The 18,801-nt window shown below is 46.3% G+C and overlaps 2 long non-coding RNA genes across 3 annotated transcripts in view; one reads left to right on the forward strand and one right to left on the reverse strand.

The window, feature by feature from the left end:
- Positions 1-18,801, forward strand: part of LOC116667062 — a 66,086-nt gene that overhangs the window by 37,099 nt on the left and 10,186 nt on the right. Inside the window, exon 3 of one of the 2 annotated variants that reach the window (XR_004323834.1) lies at positions 12,856-12,933. The exons of the other annotated variant lie outside the window; for it this stretch is intronic. This is a non-coding gene — a long non-coding RNA (uncharacterized LOC116667062). Of the gene's footprint in view, positions 1-12,855; positions 12,934-18,801 lie in introns of those variants that run through there. 2 annotated transcript variants of the gene reach the window in all.
- On the reverse strand, positions 1,723-18,548 carry LOC116667063. The gene is made up of 3 exons (XR_004323835.1): positions 17,015-18,548; positions 3,177-3,255; positions 1,723-3,078 (listed from the first exon to the last, which is right to left on the reverse strand). It is a non-coding gene; the product is annotated as an uncharacterized LOC116667063 (long non-coding RNA).

Here is an 18,801-nt window from a genome sequence, read left to right on the forward strand (position 1 = left end):
CTATGTTGTACACCAGAAACTAACACAAAATTGTAAATCAACTATACTTGCAATTTAAAAAAAAATGTTTATTTCCATGATGGGAGGGTCTTCTGCTTTCCATGGTGCTGGCTGCATTCACTCCCACAGCTACATTCATCTGGAAGCTCAGCTGGGATCACAATATCCAAGTTGGCCTCACTGACATGTCTGATGGTTGGTGCTAGATATTGGCTGAAAAACCTTAGTTCTCCTCCAAATGTCCTCTTATCCTTCAGGGCCTCCCTTCCTCCGCTGGCCTCTCCTGCAGGATAGTTCAGACTTCTTCACATGGTTGCTGACTTCCAAAGAGGTGATTATAGAAGCTGCAAGAATTCTTATGGCTTAAGCCCAGAAGTCACAAGGTGTCACTTCTGTCAAAGTCTATTGGTCAAACAGATTACACGGCCAGCCCAGATTCAAAGGGAGGGAGAAATAGACTCCACCTCTTGTGAAAGTCACATTGTACAAATCTTGTGAGATGTACAATTTGCCATGGTTAGTGTGAGGATTCTATGAATTAAAACACGTAAAAGGACTTAGAGCAGTGGCTGGTACCTCATAAGTGCTCAATACGTTTTTTTAAAAGGGCAGAATCTAGTGTTCAGCTGCCTAGATTCAAAACCCAACTCCACAGCTTATGGTGCTGTGCTCTTTGGCAAATTACTTAACCACTCCAAGCCTCGTGGTCCTCATCTGTAAATAAGATTAATGGTAAAACTTACTTTGCCCAACCTGTGCAAGGATGAAATGCAATAATAAGTGCAAACTCAACTCTGGGCATAGAGTATAGTTAGTAGTGAATAAGCGTCTGCTTTTGATATTACCAAAGTTCTGTGAAGTACAGTGCCAGGCATTTTCTCATATATCCTCTTATTTAAGCCTATTGTCAACCCCATGTGGTCCATGTATATACACATATATGAAGAAATGGAGGCCCAAAGTACTTCAGAAACTTGAGGAAGGAAGGATCATACTTAGGACGGGGACCTAGGTCTTTGTGACTCTTTCTACTTTACTAACTGATTTCAAACATTTCTTAGTAGAGTACCTCCCGTCCTTCTTTTCAAACAAACCTAACGAATAAAACTGAGAAAGATAGTATTTTACTAGCACATACTGTGAAGGCTCACATTTGAACTTTTTAGTCAGTAGGGGAATTTTATGTCAATTAGCACACACGTTTATCATGAAGGAAACCTCTAATGTGTTAAAATTCGGTTCATAACGTTTCTGTGAACATGTGACCTTTTATTGGGGTTTCGAAGATTGTATCTTTATAGAAAATAAATCAGAACTCTGTGGACTCTCTAAATACCTCAAAGGAATTTTAGGGTTCCATGGATCCCAGATTGGAAACCCCTGCAACAGACCACATCCTTCCACGTGAGGGAGAAGTAGATGGAGCATCTGGGCTCTGAGTAATGGGGGTCTCAGGAACCTGACAAAAGAGCTTTGAGTTGTTTTGTAAGCAATGACATTTTATTTAATGTCTTGTAATCCATTGTTTATTGGATTTTTGAGGATTTGTGATCAAGAAGAATAAAGGCAGAGAAAAATAATCACAGCCAATATTTATTAAATGCTTACTGTTGTACCATGTACTACACCCTTTCCTTGTTTTATCTCATTGAGTTATCTCAGTGCTACAAGGTATGTACTGTTATCATTTCTATTTGACAGATGATGAAACTGAAGCCCAGAGTGAGTAAGTAATTTATCAAGCTAGCAAATGATGAAGCTGATGGCAATCCTATAGGAAATCATTGGAACTTTTAAAATCAGGAGGTCATTGGTGACCTGGTGAGTGAGAGCTGAGGGGTCAGGGAAAGAAGAAGCCTTGGAAGACAGAGGCAAGTATGTATCAGGAATTGGGGAAGTTTGACAGGAAGGGGAAGGGGAAAATACAGTACCAAATGGTGGGGTGTGGAAGGAAGGCTCTCAAGACTGAGAGGAAGGAGCTACGGGAGAGGGCAAGATTGGGAATGCTGAAAGGAAGAGAGGGGCATTGAAGGAACATGTACTTGGAGGACTGCCTCTCCCCATGTCCCTGTTTCTTCTGACTTTCCAAGGGCATTGGCAGCAAGGGAACTCAAGGCTGAGATTCTTCTTGAGACAGGCCTCCTGTAGGAATGGCCTTGGCAGTCCCAGAGATGGGGCAGCACTCTTGCACGCAGTGACCATTGTGGGCAGTTTCTACTTCTCCTTCACACACATTCAACACTCCAGACAAACTAGGCTCCTCCCCTTTTCCTGACACACCTTGCACCACAGTGCAGAGACAAGAGCATGGATTTCAGGGGCAATCAGTTCTGGGTTCAAGGCAAGGCTCTGCCACTTACTAGCTATGTGACCTTGGGCAAATTATTTAACTCTCTGAGCTTCAGTTTTCTCAACTATATGCACGGAGATAATGATAACTCTCTCTGAAAATGATAGGAGGGGTTAATGAGACGATATAGGTGAAAGCTTCCAGCTTATGCTTAGTACAGACTAGGTACTCCTTGAATAACTCACCTCTCTCCCCTGACCACACCGTTCCACCTTCCATCTGTTGAAGCTGTGCCCAACACCTGCCCAGCTCCAGTGGCACTTCTTCCATCCTTTCTTTTCCTGACACTACCAGCTTGTGGAGATCTGTCTCTCACTGGTACACCAGAGTATCTGTATTGCTCACAGGGAACTTATGGTTCACTCACTGCTTTGTAGTACAGATATTTGTGTTCGGCTTTAGCAGGCATGTAATAAATATTTACAGAAAGAAGCAAAGGATGTGCTAGCTTGAGCTTTAGGAGAAAGCACAGAACCGGTTTCATATTCCTTGTTCTTTTGTAACATCTGGAAGGCCTCCAGCAGAAGCTGGGGGAATTGGCAATGACATTTAGTTGACTTTTGGCAGGGGTAGGCAGACCAAATTTGTCCTTGATCAGTTCTTCAGTGGAAGTTGGTGTTGGTATCAGTGAAATATTAGTCTGGAGCAATCAATGATGGCTTTGGCTGAATTGAGAGTTCAGGAAGACTTGATTAATTGGGATGAGGTGCCATGGAGGAGTCTGTGTCCTTAGAGATTAACCAGAGAGTTTGATGTTGAATTGAGTCAGAGTTGAAAGCAGACTGGAGACTAGTTGGAACTGGGGATCAGAGATGATACCACTTACCTTCCTATGGGAACATCTCAGCTAGCACTGAAGGTTGTGCCCATTGGCCTCTCTGGGATGAGGGTAGAGGGTGATGTATCTGGGGACAATGGAGAAAGAAGATGGTCAATTTGGCTGATGTTGGAGAGGTGGCATCCGATTTCCCCACTCTTCCCCCTCTCTCCTTCCACAGTCTCCTGGGCCACTCAGACCATCACCCACTGCAGCCCAACACCTCCCCTCCGCCCACCTCTCTCCTCTTAGGAAGGCATCCTTGTTCACTCGTAGCATCTTCAGGTCTTCCCACTACCACCTCTGCCGCCTCTGCCACACACCCTGCACCACAACATTTTAAGACTAACAGCTGAGATTTAACTGGTCCATTTCTGTTTCTCAGTCCCTTTTCCAGGGAGAAGTTTGTTTTTCAATCTATGATGCTGGTTTCCTCAATGGAGATAAACAGCAGGAGAATGTTTTTCTCTGCCCTATTAATGGGTCAGATTAAAGAGTCAATCATATAATCAGCACATCATTTCTTAACTGGCCCTTGAATAAGCTCAGAGTCCCATCTGGGAGATGAAACTCTCCCTGACAGTAAGCAAGCTCTAAGACATCCCAAGGCAGCATATGGGTGGGGAGCAAATGTGGGGGAATCATAGGGATGATAATGTTTCCCTAAGGTTTTCTACTTTAGAGAACAATTTCAAATTCATTATCTCAGGTGACTCTCATAACACTCCTGTGATGTAGGCCTAATTGTCTTCATTTGACAGATGGGAAACTGAGGCTCAGAGAGGCAGTCACTTGCCAAGATCAGATAGCCAGTAAGTGACAAAACCAGGATGGAAGGAGCAGCTTATTTGGGAATCTTCTGCTGGCTGAGTCCTGTCTGTGAACTGTGAACTCTGTAGTCTGGAGGTGTCCCCCACCACCTCCACCGGAGAATCCTTCTACCCTTACTGCCAAGATTCTAGGCTGGGAGGACAGGGAAGGCTCTCAGGCTCGGGCCTCTTCCCATGCCCACCGCTGTTTCCCTAGGTTGAGCCTTGTGGCAATTTGAGCCAAATGTGCCCTCAGAATCCCGGTGCCTCCCTCCTGGCCCCAGGGGTCAGTCTGTACCCCTGGCCCATATCCTGAGACCCTGAGAAAAATCCTTAGCCATTCATCTGGGTCCCCTCCCCATAGGTCAGTGCTCCCCCCGCCATGGACAGGCTCCTGTGATGATGGATCGCTGGCCCCAACGCACATATTATTATGAAATGGGTTTATTACACTCTAAATCTCTCACTAATGTGCTGCTGTTTAATCCCTTTATCCAATTCTCAGTCTCTCAGGCTCGGCCACAGCTCTCTCCACTCAGGACTAGGTCTGAGTGGTTTATTGGATGATTTCTGACTTGGGGGACTAGGGTGGGGCTGTTTAGAGGAGAGGGGAGGAGAGGGAGCTGAGCAGCCCTTGAGAGAAGAAGTCCAAGGGCTCGTCCTGGGGCTTCTAACCTGAAGCCTTCCTGGGCCAAGTTCCCGAGGGGCCCCTGTGGTCCATCAGTCTTGTCCACCTCCATTTCTCTGATTTGGAGCCTAAGTCCCTCTCCACTTCCGCTCTTATCACTTTCTCACTTCCTCTCTCTCTGCCTCTTTCTGTCTCTTCTTGTGAAGCCAGACCATGATCAGGATGATGGTGTCTATTTCCCCCTGGGATGAGGAGGGCTATGAACCCTGACCTTTCCCACCCTACCACCCCTTTTCTGGAAGTTCCTCTAATTCTGCTGGGTTTCTGTCATCTCCAGTCCTTCTATATCCCAGCGCCGCTGACCAGCCACCTTCCTCTTTTGGCATCTGCTACCGATGTCCCCCTCTGGCTTTCCTCTTGTAGAGCCTCCATCTGCCCTGCTTTTGGGCCCAGGCCGAAGTCCCTGCTGACACCAGCAGCCTCCACCTCCTCATCCTCCGCCCTCAGCCTCCTCTGCTTCCCCATGACACCTCGGCTCCCTTCCCTCCTCACTCTCATCCTGGCCACTTCCCCGGCTGGCCTTCTCTCACTCCCTCCGTCTCTGTCTCTGTCTCTTTCTCTCCCGTGTCTCTCCCCAGCAGTCCCTCCCCACTCTGACACACCAGCCGGTATAGCAGCCAAGGCTTCCTGCTGTCAGCTGGGGAATAGATAAAGATAAATGATATTATGTTAAATTCCACTTAATGACAAATTTTTAATTTTCTGAACATGGTCATTTTCTGGCTAGTGAATCAAGTGGAGGGAGCTAATTACATGAAGATCTGAACAAAAATAACTCCTAATTTTCAAGGATAATGGAAGAGAAATGTTGGAGATTAATGGCACTATTTATCTTTTTTAAATTTCTATCTTTCTCTGTGATAGCCGTGCTCCCCAAGGAAAATATTCATAAAATGAAATTGAAGTCGTAACTTAATAGGTTATTAAAATTTTTGAGTGCATATCACTTTCCTTCCGCAGCACTGTAAATTTAAATTGAAGTTTGCGGCTCCCCGAGTCACCAGCGGAGTTTTTTTTATGATGGCACAATAGAGAGAAACATGCATCTTTGTCAGGAGGTATTTGCTAGTCTAATTTTATGGCAGGCCGGATTATCAGACGGGAATGGCAGCGCCGGGGGAAGCTGACAAGCCCGCAGCCGGCAGCCATGTGTTTCCATTAGCGCCCCGAGCCGTCCGGGGTTTCTCTGGACTCTCATTTTCCACTTCAGTCTTTTATCTTGATTTAAAGTGAGGGCGCCCAATATTCAGGGCCTGTCATTTTTCTCTCTCACACACTCTCCCGGCTCTTCCTCACTTCTCCCCTCCCACTTCCTCTGCTTCAGAGCCTTTCATCTCTGGGGCTCCAACGTGGGCCCTGGGCCCCCCTCACCCAGCCTCACCCAACCCTCTGGGCTCCACCCCAGGAGGAAGAAGAGAGAGGAGGCAGGAGAGGCCAGCGGGGCAGCTACTGGAGTTAGTTATAAATTTGAGTGAAAACTTCTCCCTATGGGCCCATCAGAGGAACCCTCAAATGGGGACAGTGCAGATGAGGTGGAGAGGGGACTCTCTGGCTTGAGCCCATCAGGCCCTCTAATTGAGTGTTAATGGAGTTGTGAGGGGGAGGGGGCGCAGCTGTTGGCTCTGGGGACCCGAGGGCAGGGAGAATTATGGCCGGTCTCTCTTCTAGAGAGATGCTGTCTCTGTTCCTATGCAGGTCTCCACCCTGGCTTTGTCTCTGAGTCTCAAAACCACCAACATAGAGGGGAACTTAAAAAGGGCCTCAGAGCAAGTCGCACAGTTTAGAGATGGACAAACTGAGGCCTTGACATGGGGAGTGTCTTGTCCAAGATCTCATGGTTAATTAGTGGGAGACAGAACAGAACGTTGGTTGTCACAGATGCGCAGATGAACGCAGTCTCCACTGAACCGCACTGCCTCGCCTTGGCCTCTTTCTGCTCTGTTGGATGGAAGCCAACGTTTTTGTGTTTCTCTCAGCTCCCACCCAACTTTGCCCACCTTATTATTGGCACCAACGTTTTCCCAAGAGCTACCCTTACCATCCCCAAGTCATCATTCACACCTGTTGTATCCTCACACCATGTCAGTTACCAAGTCCTGCCATCTCTTTCCTATCTGTCCCCTTCTGTCCTCTTCACTGGGCTTCACCTGCCCTATTACATCAGCCCCTCTGTCTGCTCACTTATTTCCATGTTCTCCTCTCCTGTCCCATAGTGACACTCTCCTGCCCTTACTCAGAAACCCGCCATGTGCCTTCCACCCTGTGCCTACAGGATTGAGTTCCAACTTCTCACTCAGACTTTAGAGCCCTGAGTGACCACAGCCCACCATTTCCCCTCTGTTCTCCCTCCCCCTTGCCCTCCATATACCCATATAGGGTCGACTCCAGCCAGAGTGGCATCTCTGCACCTTTGTTCCTAGTGTCCCCACCAGGAGCATCCTCCACCCTCCAGCTCTGTCCACCATCCATGACCCACCTCAAGCCACATCCTTGCTGGGCCTCCCCAGGCCACAGTTAGCTTCCCTCTTCTCTGGCCTCCTTGAGCCCTCACCATCCAGGCTGGCCAGTTTGGCACTCATCAGTCTGCTCGCCTTGCTCGCCCTAAATTCAGCTCAAATAGCTTATGGTCACAAATGCCCCCGGATCACACACCATTATCCCATATGTCCCAAACACGGCACCAGAGACCCCTGGATAAAAACCTCAGACAGGAGGTCTGCTCACATAGCATCATAGCAAATTGGAACTGGAAGGGATATGACTTAAACTCTCTCATTTTATTGATCGGGAAACTGAGGCCCAGCCAGAGGGGTGATGCACAGGGACCTGTCTTTAGGAAGGTCTCTGGACTCAGGTTTCAGTGCTCTCTCCACCTCACCATTCTGCTTCTAGGTTTCCTGTCATCATTGTCACTCAGGTGTAAATTGGCCATAGTTCTTTTAATCTCAGAGCCTCGGTTTCTCCACAGTGGAGAAAAAGCAGTCCTAGACCACGTGCCTTCCTCAAAGTGGATCAGGGATCATGGGAGAACCCCATGGCAACAGCAGGACTTTTCGATGCGGTATCTGCTTGCACCTCCTGCCCTCCTCTGCATCCCAGGCTGCTCAGCCCTGCCCCACGCTCCCTGGCCCGGCCACTTCCAAGGACTGTGACCCTCTTCTCTACCGGCCCTCCACTGGGCTACCCACCATTATGCCCCATGTTGCAGGTACGTTGCAGGCATGTTGCAAACATGTTTGGGCATGTTTCAGGCATGGCCATTTCCACTTGGCTGCCTGTGCCACACAGGTCAGGTGGCGAGTGGCCTGGGCCACCCCCACGCCGTGTTGAGCAGTGGAGCTGAGTGGAGGCGGTGCCTGGTTCCCCAGCCACAGTCTCTCGTTAGAAAGAAATTAAAAGCCACTCAATTTTGGCTAATATCCCTCTGAAGGCCTTTAACTCCACCTGTGACTAACCCATTCATAATCGCTCCGTTTTAGTGGCTCAGGCTGATGTAGCCTCAATTAATTTGGGAGGAGAGATAAACGGCCATTCCTCTTTGTCTCCCATCCCTTCCTCCCTCCCTGCCCTCTCTGTCGTCTCCCCCACAGTCTCTCTGTCTCTCTCTGCCTATGGCTCAGTGTTTTTCTCCTTTTCTCCATCTCACCTGCTTCTCATCCTGATCATGTGGGTCTGTTTCTCTCTTCTGCAGTGTCTGTCTCCCCAACTCTTTCTATGTCGCTTTATTTCTAAGTCCGTCTTAGCTTTTGTTCTCTCTCGATTTTCTTCTCTTTCACTCTTCCTGCCTCTTTCTCTTTCTTCCTGCATTTATCTCTCTGTCTGGGCCTCTGCTGTTCCGTCTCTGCCCTCCTGTTTCTTTTGGGCCCCTGCTGTGGGTCACTTTGCTTTTACTCAGTCATCTTTGGAGTTACTTCCTTGCCCACTTGTGTTCATATTTCTGATGCAGTTTTTCTAGCTCCCTCTTCCCATCTCTGTCTCTGTTTTTTTCTGTCTCTTTGTCTCAACCATTCTGTCTCCGAATCTCCTGTCAATCGTTTCCTTTCATCCCCCGCCCCAGCCCCTCCTATTGGATCCCTTCTGCAGCTTCTGTTCCTTCTCCCTTTCCCCCTTGCTTCCTCTCCTTCCCTTTTTTTTAAAATTTGCCCCGTCTCTCCATTTGTCTGTTTCTATTGTATCTCCCTGAGTTTTTCTCTCTTCTCTTCCCTTTTCTGTCACAGAGATGACTCTGCTCTCACCCCTCCCCCCTGGCTCAGGCACCTTTTCTCCTGGTGCCTCAAACCACCCCTTCAAGCCCTCGAGTCGTTTTGTCTTCTTCTCCCCTCTCGATTATTATTAATGATAAAAGCTCAAACATCACATCAGTAATTTCTGAGTGAGTTTTGCAATGAAACTGGGGCCTTCTCAGCCCCTCCCGAGTCCCACAAATTTTACTTTTGTAATTTCACGCCTCTGGTTATCACCACGCTGCTCTGTCCCTCTCTGCCTCTCAGCTCCCCTCCCCTCCCCCCACCCCACCCCCCGGAGAGAGCACTTAAACTTGTTTTCATTCCCTTATTCTTTATTTTTTTAATGTCCACTCTCTCCGGAGTCAGTAATGTTCTTCCTCTCTTTCCTCTCCCATTTTCTGTTAATTCTGTGCCATCTGCCTTAGCATCTGTTAAAAATAAAATTTCCCTCACACAATGAGAAGCCTCCCTGCTCCTCCCCCCACCCGCAGCCCCCCAGGTTTGGTGCTGGGGCTGTCAGATGCCACTTCCTCTCCTGGGATCTTTTCCCCCTCCCCCCAGTCCCTAGTCTGATTTTCAGAGAAGAGACACAGCACTGGGCAAGTATGCGGCTGGGAGGGAGGGGGCTGCCCAAGGGGCCTGGAGCTGGAGGGGGCAGCTGAAGAGGGAGCTAGAGCTGGGGGGTGCAGAAGATGGAACCAGACTCCACCCACTTGCCTCCGGGACCTTGCCCAGGCTGGAGCTCTTAGCTGCTGAGACAGAGCACCTGCACAGGTAGGTGACAACAGGTGGGGAAGAGGTGTGAGAAGAGTCCTTTTCCCCTGGGAAAGGAGGTTGCTGATCAATCCATTTGCCCTCTCCCAAAAGCTAATGCTGGGGCATGAGGCTGGGACAGTTTGGGAGTGAATTTAGATGAGAGAACTGTCCCTAAATCCCAATGGTTGGCCACAGCTTGGAGTGGACCTGGTGCAAGACAAGGTGTCCTCAAGACTGGCTGTCCAGGGACCCCTCCCCTTGTCTCCTGGAAGACTCTGTCCTTGCTGCCCTGAGCTCAGCTGGGAGGTGTGGGGAAGGGAGTTAACTGACCCCCATGCCCTAAAGACTTTGGGAGGGAGGAAACTCTTGAGTTGAAACCAGCTTCCCAGAGGGTCTGGGAAAAGACTCAGTGTGTGTATGTTTGTGAGCATGTGTGTGTGTGCCTGTGAGAGTATGGTTCCCTGTCACTGCTCTGTATAGGTATGTTTGACGAGTATGTGTGTGTGAATTGGGTTTTGACTGATTTTCTTTCTGTGTCATACTGTTCCTGGCAACATCACTCAAGTATGGGTATACTGTGTATGTTATAGTAGGTGTGTAGCTATACCTCTCCATAGATGATGTGTGACAGTGTGTAGTAGTAAGTGTGCTGTAACCACGTAGCTCTGTGTGTATTTGTGTAAATGGTATCTTGCAAAAAATTGTCTTCCTGTGTATGTGATGATGGTTGTAATTGTTCAGGTCTTGGTTTATTTGTATGTGAAAGTGTTACGTATTTTGTCTATTTGTGTATTTGTATATTACTTTGTCTCTCCTGTGATGCTGGGTGTAACCATTTCCATATACTATAATCCCTTTTCTCTTGTGATGGGAGGCTCTGTATGTGACCAATGCCACGGTTGTTTTACTTCTGACTGATGTGAGTGTGAAAGCATCTTTCTGTGGGAGGGTAATCATGTATGACTGTCTGTGGTGACATATGCACATGTGTGAGTGTGAATTTGTGTGTATGCGTATGTGTGCTGTATGCTTCCTTTTACTCATTGACACACAAATGTGCGGGTACCTTGGTTGTGCCAGGCAGGATAGGGCAAGGCATGGACAGTTATGTTGGTGGGTCCAGTGAGGTCAACTGAGATAAGAGGTCACAGGTGGATGACTTACGCAGCTTAGCAGCAGGATGGTGAAAAGGTACAGGCTTTAGTACCAAAAGAGTCCTGAGTTCAATTCCTAGATCTGCACCGATCAGGTCAATCACATAGCAAGTTACTTAAACTCTGAGTCTGAGTTTCCACATCTGTAAAATGGGGATAATCACATCTATGGCATACAGTTGTTGTGAGGATTAGGGATAAAGGATGTCAAACAACTAGCCTGGCGCTTAACAGTAATAGTAGTAGAAAACTATTCAGTGCTTACTATTACATATTTACTTCCTTTATTCCTCCCATCAATTCTAGAAGGGTTCTTACTGTTTTAGAGATGAGGCACAGAGTAAAAATAACTAAGATCAGACAGCTAGTAAAGGTAGAGTACCAGCTCAACAAACGATAGCTTTATTTGGAAAGTAGATGCCTCCTGCAACTACTGCTAATATTATTCATGTGAATATTGGGGGTGGGGGTGGTGCATTAGACCAACAGCACTTCATTCTCTCTTATACGGGCCTCCTTCCTAAATTATCCCTCCCTCGCCCCTATTTCCCCACAACCTAGGAGCTATTGGCTCCTGGGGCTGTCTTGTAGGGCTGGACAAAAGAGAGAGGCTGAGGAGGAGGAAATGCCCCATGCTCCTGGCCGCTTCTTGCCAGCCTTGATCGACACCAAAGACTCCGTAATCTCTCTCTGCCCCGAGGGGAGCAGCAGCGTTTGTGAAACAGATTTTTACAAAATGTTTTGACCCTGCTCTCCCCTCCCCCCGCATCCCTGCCTGGCACTGTGTCACCTAATTAAATCAGCCTTCGCAGGCGTCTCCGCTCCCTGCTAATTGTGCCCTGGGCCGGCTTCCGGAGGTCGCTCTCCCCACCCAGCACTGCTCCCCCCAACTCCTGAGGACTGCATGGGGCTAGGGTGGGCTCCTGCTGGGGGCTGGGGGCGGGGGAGGGGAGCGCAGAGATCCCCTAGAGGCCTCCCTTAGCAATTTCCGTGGACCTCCCCACTAGCTCTTCTGCAACCCAGGAGACTGAGTCACTCACTGTTCTAGCCCCCACCCAGCCCTGCTTCCTGCTCAAGGACGGGGGCCCAGGTCTGAAATGACCCGGAGGCCTCGGGGAGGCCACCTGAGCGTATCCGGGTAATTGTCTCCGCCAGACGCTTTGCTGAAGCAGGCGGCTCGGAAAATCCCGGATTTCTTTCCCCTTCACCGGCTGCGCTGTGCCGGCCGGAAGCCGGGCGGCTTTATTTACAGATCCTCCCGCAAGAGCCGGCAGACGCTGGGCGGAGAGGCGGCCGCCGCCACCTCTGTCCAGGGTGCTGATCGCGTGCAGGGCTGGGCGGCTCTTCTGCTTTTGCCGGGATAACAATGACTAAAAATCATTATAGGCGACTATTATTGGACGATCACCGTGAGCCAGGCACTGAGCTAAGCTCTTCTAAGCTGTCTATAATTTAATACTCACAGAAACCTTAAAAAGAGAGGTTTTCCCCATTTTAAAGATGAGAAAACTGAGATTTCCACAGGTTAAAGAACTGGAGTTGGAGGTGGTTTAGGGAGAATTTTGCTTTATCTGTCATGTCTGATTTCTTCTATTTTCTTTTTCTTCTTTGATAACCAAGAATATGTTCATGTACTATTTGTGCATTAATAAGTTTTAAAAACTTGAATTTTTTTTTCTTAACGTGTATGTTCTTCTGGACAAATGACTGAGGTTTTTCAAAAAGGAGGGAGAGAGAGATAACAAATATATTGTGGGTGGACCTTGCTTGGATCCTTGTCTGAACAAGTTAAATGTGAAAAAAAAAAAGATGAAAAATCTTAATATGGACTGGGTAGTTTATGATTTAGGGGATTATTGCCAGTTTTCTTAGATGTGATAATGATATTGTTGGTTATGTTTTTTATTTTGTTTGTGTGTGTGTGTGTGTGGTTATTTTTTCTTTGTGGTTATGTTTTATTTTTTAAACTCTTTAACTGTTAATTTTTTTTAAGGAGCTGTTAAGTGACCTTCCCAAAGTTACTTAAGAGCTCCTTCTTCTCAACCACTCTGACAGCTGACCACCAGCAGATCTGAACATATCTACAGCTTGGTGTGTTATATGGGCCTGTCTGCAGATTTGTGTGGCTGTGTCTGCTTCAACTGATGTAAGTGCTGGTATTGTATCTTTGTGTCTGAGATCTCTGTGTGGCAAATTTTGGGTGCCAACTGTTTGCCAGATTTTCTATAATGATATCTTGCAGCATTTTAAACTCAGAACATCCCTCAGAGGGAGGAATTGCTATTCCAGTATTGCAGATTCAAGGAACTAAGGCGGAGAAAGTAATTTGCCGGTGGTCTTACAGTTAGCAAGGGATGGAACTGGAACCCAGGTATTTTCACTTCACTCCCTAGTGTTCTTGGTAATTGCTTAAACCACAGTGGCTTTATTAGTGTAAGACTTGTGCCTGAGTATGACTTCATCTAGTGGGTGGAAGTAAGGAACTGAGTATGTAGTCACAGCATACTCTTCCTGTGATGCCTTAGGGTGGGAGATGCAGGGAACTAGCAGTGAGGAAAGAAGGTTGATTTGAAATGAAGTAATCAGTGGGAATGATCAGGTCCACTAAAGATGTACATGATCTGAAGAATTTACCTGGTGATAAAATAGATCTCAATTTGATTTGGAAGTTAGAATCTTTCTCTCAATTGTGATAAAACCATCCATTGAGCACCTGCCAAGCCCCAGTCTCCTTATCTGTAAAGATACATAGAAACTATGTATACATAGCACAGTGTCCGGGACAGAATAAGAATTTAATAAAGAATGGCCTTTGTTGTGGGGAGGGTATAGCTAGCTCAGTGGTAGAATGCATGCTTAGCATATATGAGTCCTGGGCTCAATCCTAGTACTTCCATTAAATAAATAAATAAATAAATAAATAAACAAACAAACAAACAAACAAACAGACAGACAGACAAACAAACAAACAACAAACCTAATTACCTCCCCCCTAAAAAATTTTTTTTAAAGAAGAATGATCTTTGTTCTCTAGGGAAGAAGCACAATATGATTTGTGAAGACTAGATTTGGAGTCAGAGCAGGATATAATCTTGCTCTCAAAACCCACTAGCTGAGTCACCTCGGGCCAGCAACTTAACCTCTCCAGGACTTACTTCCTTTTTCTGTGATAGGGAGATAATCATACTTCAAGAGATTGTAAAGATTAAATGAGATAATGTATAAAGTGCTTGGCATAGTGTCTAGCACATAGTAAGTGCCCAATAAATGTTAGCAGGTATTACTTTGTGCCAGGTGCTTTACATATATTCTCTCTGAACCCTGTCACCACCCTATAAGGTATTTGATATTCCAATTCAGGCTTTTTTGTATTCCAGATTCATACTTATTCCATTCACCTGGCTGCCTGCTTCTTCAAGAGCTGTCTGTTTTATGTGAATGTTTCTGAGAGTCAGTATGGGGAACTAGCATAGGGGATGAAAGGGAGGCTAAGAGGGAGGGGCTTTGGCATAGGAAAAAGAGTACTAGGGTGGGAGTCATGAGATTGGAGTTGACACCCTAGATTTACCATTAACTAATTGTGTGACCTTAGTCAAGCTTCTCTTCTCAGAGTCTCAGTTAACCTACCAGTAAAATAAGGAGAGTAGACTGGTTGAGTTATGACATTATAAGACTCTCTGGGTAACTGTATGTGTTCAAGAGACTTGAGTAAGATGTGGAAGTATGACTGTGAATTCTGTGGGACTCTGAGAGTGTTTGAAAGGAGAGTGTTGGGTGGGGCTGTAGGGTATGCAGTTGTGGTTGGAATAACACAATCACAATGACGAGGAGGGACTTGTGACTACACTTCCTTAAGACAAAGTACGACAATGTGAGACTATGTAGAGTGAATACTGGCGACTGGGTGTGTCTGTGTAAGTGGGTGTGTGTAAGCATCAAATTCTCTGCATGTATTGTATGCAAGGATGTTAGTATAATGGTATGAAAATTATTATAGTCGAATTTTATGAGAATGTGAGCATGATTGTAAGGGAAGGATATGGGTTGTGGATTACATGTGAATGTGTGAATGCAGAGGTGATATATGTGGAGGAGACTGATTATGGGCTAATAAGCAGAGAGGAGTGGTAGAGATCTGTAAAGTAGGCACCACATGCGGGAAGAGGCTGAGCCACATCACCCTCCCACCTTTCCTATCCTACGGGACCCTCTAGAGTGATCTACAGCCTTCTCAGACTTACTGATTTGGGATGACCTGCTCGCTGTTTCTGCTACACAGAGGTGTAGACACACAGTCTTATGCTCTTCAGCTATGGTGTCAGGGACACCTCCTGAGAAGAGTCTGGATTAACACTTGAAGGTCCACCGTGGACAAATCCAGTCTAGCCTCCCTTCTACCATCTCCCTAACAAACTTGGCCAGGAGGCTTCAGCGGCAGGTAGTGGCAAGACTGACAATGGGTGAAAATCTTAGGTTCAGGAGGCTGAAACAGACCTTATTCCTGCAGTGAGGTGACAGGGGAGGATTTAGTAGGATAATGCTTTTTTGAGAATTTTCATGTAGGACATCAGGTTATGAGTAGAGATTATACACAGAACACATTATATACAGAATCACACTTGTATACAAGGTTTACCTAGACCTTCATAATCACACACACACACACACACACACACACACACACACAGAGAGAGAGAGAGAGAGAGAGAGAGAGAGAGAGAGAGAAACTGGTCTGAAGAATTAGGGATTTTGTCTTTGAAGAAAGAGCCCATTCATTTAAGCAAAGGGTAAAGGACTAATGACACCCTCTTTGGGTAAGAATATAAAGTGGTACAACCTTTTGAGAAGGTGGTGTGACAATGTGTCCCCAAATGTAAAATTTGTATTTTTTTTGACCCAATGCTTCCATTTTTACGAACTTATCCTGAGGAGATAAACTGTACAAGTGTGAAAAGATCTGTCCACAAATATATTCATCTCAGGGTATTTCAAGTAGTGCAAAACTGGAAATAATCTAAACGCTTATCAACCGAAGACTGGCTCATTACATCATGCAGTACAATATAATGCAACTAGTACAACGATCACGTAGCTCTATATTCGTTGCAACAATGTAGTCTATGATTTTTTAATGGAAATGGCAGATTACAGAATAGAATATAGAGTTTGATCTTGTTTACATCATATGATACACCTGTGTTCATGCTTATTTAGAGGCAGAAAGAGTTGTCTGGTAGGATGGTCACTAAGATAGTGACAGTGGTTTTCTGACTTATGTGGGCATTATTTTTATCTTTCTTCTCTATATTTTCTGTGTAGTTTACAATTTTTGCAGTGAACATGTATCTTTTCTTGGAGGGAAGGAAAAAAGAAAGATGCTTCTCATGTGCTTTCTCTTTACCAGTCTTTACAATTAGCACAGAGGGCACAGCAATGAGTGAGGCACTAATTCCCTTAGGGACTGTCCAGGATTAAACCTCCACATCAAAGGTGTTGGGGCTGACAGTGTACTTTATGGTGACATCCCAAATGCCCTACATCTACAAACCATGTCATCTTCCTCCCTCTGCCTGCTCCTTGCTGGATCTGTGTTCAGTTTTTAGAAGCACAGTGAGAAGATGTGGGTCCCCTGGAGAGCCTGTGGGCTTGGCAGTAGGGGAAGGGAGATCACTGAGGGGAGGCTGGAACAGCTGTGGAGAAGCCCTTTGTTGGGGGGAACCTAGGGCAGCTTCTGTCCTTGGTGTCCCTCCCCATGATAAGGGATCCCTATGTCCACCCTGAATTTTCTTTTCTTTTCTTTTTTCTTTTCTTTTCCTTTCTTTTCTTCTTTTTTTTTCTTTTCTTTCTTCCTTCCTCCCTCCCTTCCTCCTTTCTTTCTTTCTTTTTTTCCTTTCTTTCCTTTCTTTCTTTCTTTCTTTTTCTTTTCTTTTTTCTTTCTTTCTTTCTTTTTTTTTTTTTTACTTTCTTGGTCAAAATAACCCCCTTGAGAGTGCTTGAAATCATTCTCTTCTGGGGATGAACTTCTTAGGGCCTTAGGCTTGCAAATGATTGCACAGGCCAAGGATTTCACCGCTCCCCACAATTGTCCCATTTTGGGGATCCTGTTTGAACACCTGCAGGGCAGGAGACTCACTCCCTCCTAAGATAGGCTTTTTGGGTTCAGGCAGCTCTAATGATTAGAAAATTCTTTCTTAAAGAAGTAGCCCAAATCTACCTCCTGGAAGTGTCTGTCCTCCATCCCCACGAAGATGTTCTTCAAGGATGAGATAAAGTAGTGTCTGTTGAGAGTCCTGAAATCAAAGGGAGGTGTGAGCCAGGACAGTGCAAGGAAACAAGTGGGAAGTAACCCAGCCACTGCTATTGTGCCCCCAGCTGCCACCATGCCAACATGTGGACCAACGTGTGGGTTCAGGGATTCCCACTGTGTGGAATGAACTAAACAAATCCTAGCAATGTTGGGGGAGACAGACATTGTAACAGGGGGAGCAAATAGTGTCAAATTCCAGTGAAATCACTTATGAGTTAAGTGACATTGGGCTGCTGGCCTCTTGGGCTGATGACTCATACAAACAACAACAACAACAACACAAAAGAACTTCCTAATTTTTATAAGGCATTGGAAAATCCCTTTAAATTTGAGATCCTATAGGAAGAAAGGAGGAATCCCTTATTTGACCTGATTTTACTTCATGAAAATAATACACCAAGTGTCAAGTTCAAGCCTCTTTCCTGGGCATGTCCAACGGACATGATGCAACCTGACTCCTGGCAACCTGCAGGGCTTCCTTCCTTCTCCACCTCCTCACTTTCCTCAGACACCACATACCAGAGGGTCACGCTTTCCCTTATCTCTGCTCTTCTGAAGTTGCTGTGCCTTCTGCCTGGAACTCCATGCCCCACCCCCTTGCCTGGTAAACTCCTCCTTTTGCCTAGACTCAGTTCTTGCTGAGCCGGGAAATATCTGAGCTTGACCCCTTCCTGTTGGCCCAGGGTATCTTGGGCTGCCCAGACCTGCATCTTGCACATTGCTTTGTGGTTGATTAACTTATAGGTCTTCCTGCCTCACTAGAAACTGTGAGCTCCCCAAGGGCAGGGTCTACCTCTTATTTTTAGTACCCCTGATGCCAGCCCAATGCCTGATACCTAGTAGATGGGCAGAAAACAGTTGAATGAATGAGGAGACGTTGAAAAGGGGGTTCGTGATCTTTGTCAAAGGCAAATTAGCCTCTTTTCAAAGTCAGTCTTGGAATGATGGGGTGAAGGGGAGAGGCATTCTACCTCATCTAGTGTCAATAGGATGGTTGTGTGGCCTGGACAAGCTATTGGATCTCTTTGAGCCGAAGAAGTGGAGTACATAATACCCAGGGTTATTATGACAGAGCAAAGGTAGCAGTTTAATGTGAAGGGCTGGTTACAACACCTACCACAGATTAAGTACTATCAGTGTCACTTTTGTTGTTTGGGGTGGTCACAGGGATTCTTATCATTATTATGTAGTAGCCTATTTCTCCCACCTGGAAAACTCTGCCCCATCCTTCAAGGCCCCAGATCAAATGCCACCTCTTTAAGAAACCTTCCCAGATACCTTCAGGAATTTGGTCACCTGCTCCTCACCTTGAACATGCAGCACGTTGTGTGCGCATCCTTGTGGCACTCACTAGGCACTGTGACATTTGTAGATATCTGTCCCCCTGCTTGATGGTGAACTTCAGGAAGACGAAGGAGGTCTCTGTCCTCCTTTGCCCCCAGCAGTTCTAAGGGGTGGGAGAAGTTCAAAATGTTGAGTGAGTTGGAGGAACTTGAGAACGTCTGAAAACCTCAACATGTGTTGGAAATGAGTGAATATGTGGTATTAGTGGTGACTGAAGGCACTGAGTTGCCACTGCACCAAGGATTGGGTTCCAAGGTTTAAAATAAAATGCAGGTGATGCTACAACTTCTATATATTTACAGAATTTTCTTTTTTAAAGGACAGGGGAGCAGAAGTTCTGTCTGGAGATA

This window comes from Camelus ferus, chromosome 11 (genome assembly GCF_009834535.1).
Source record: "Camelus ferus isolate YT-003-E chromosome 11, BCGSAC_Cfer_1.0, whole genome shotgun sequence".
In the NCBI taxonomy this organism is placed as follows: Eukaryota; Metazoa; Chordata; class Mammalia; order Artiodactyla; family Camelidae; genus Camelus; species Camelus ferus.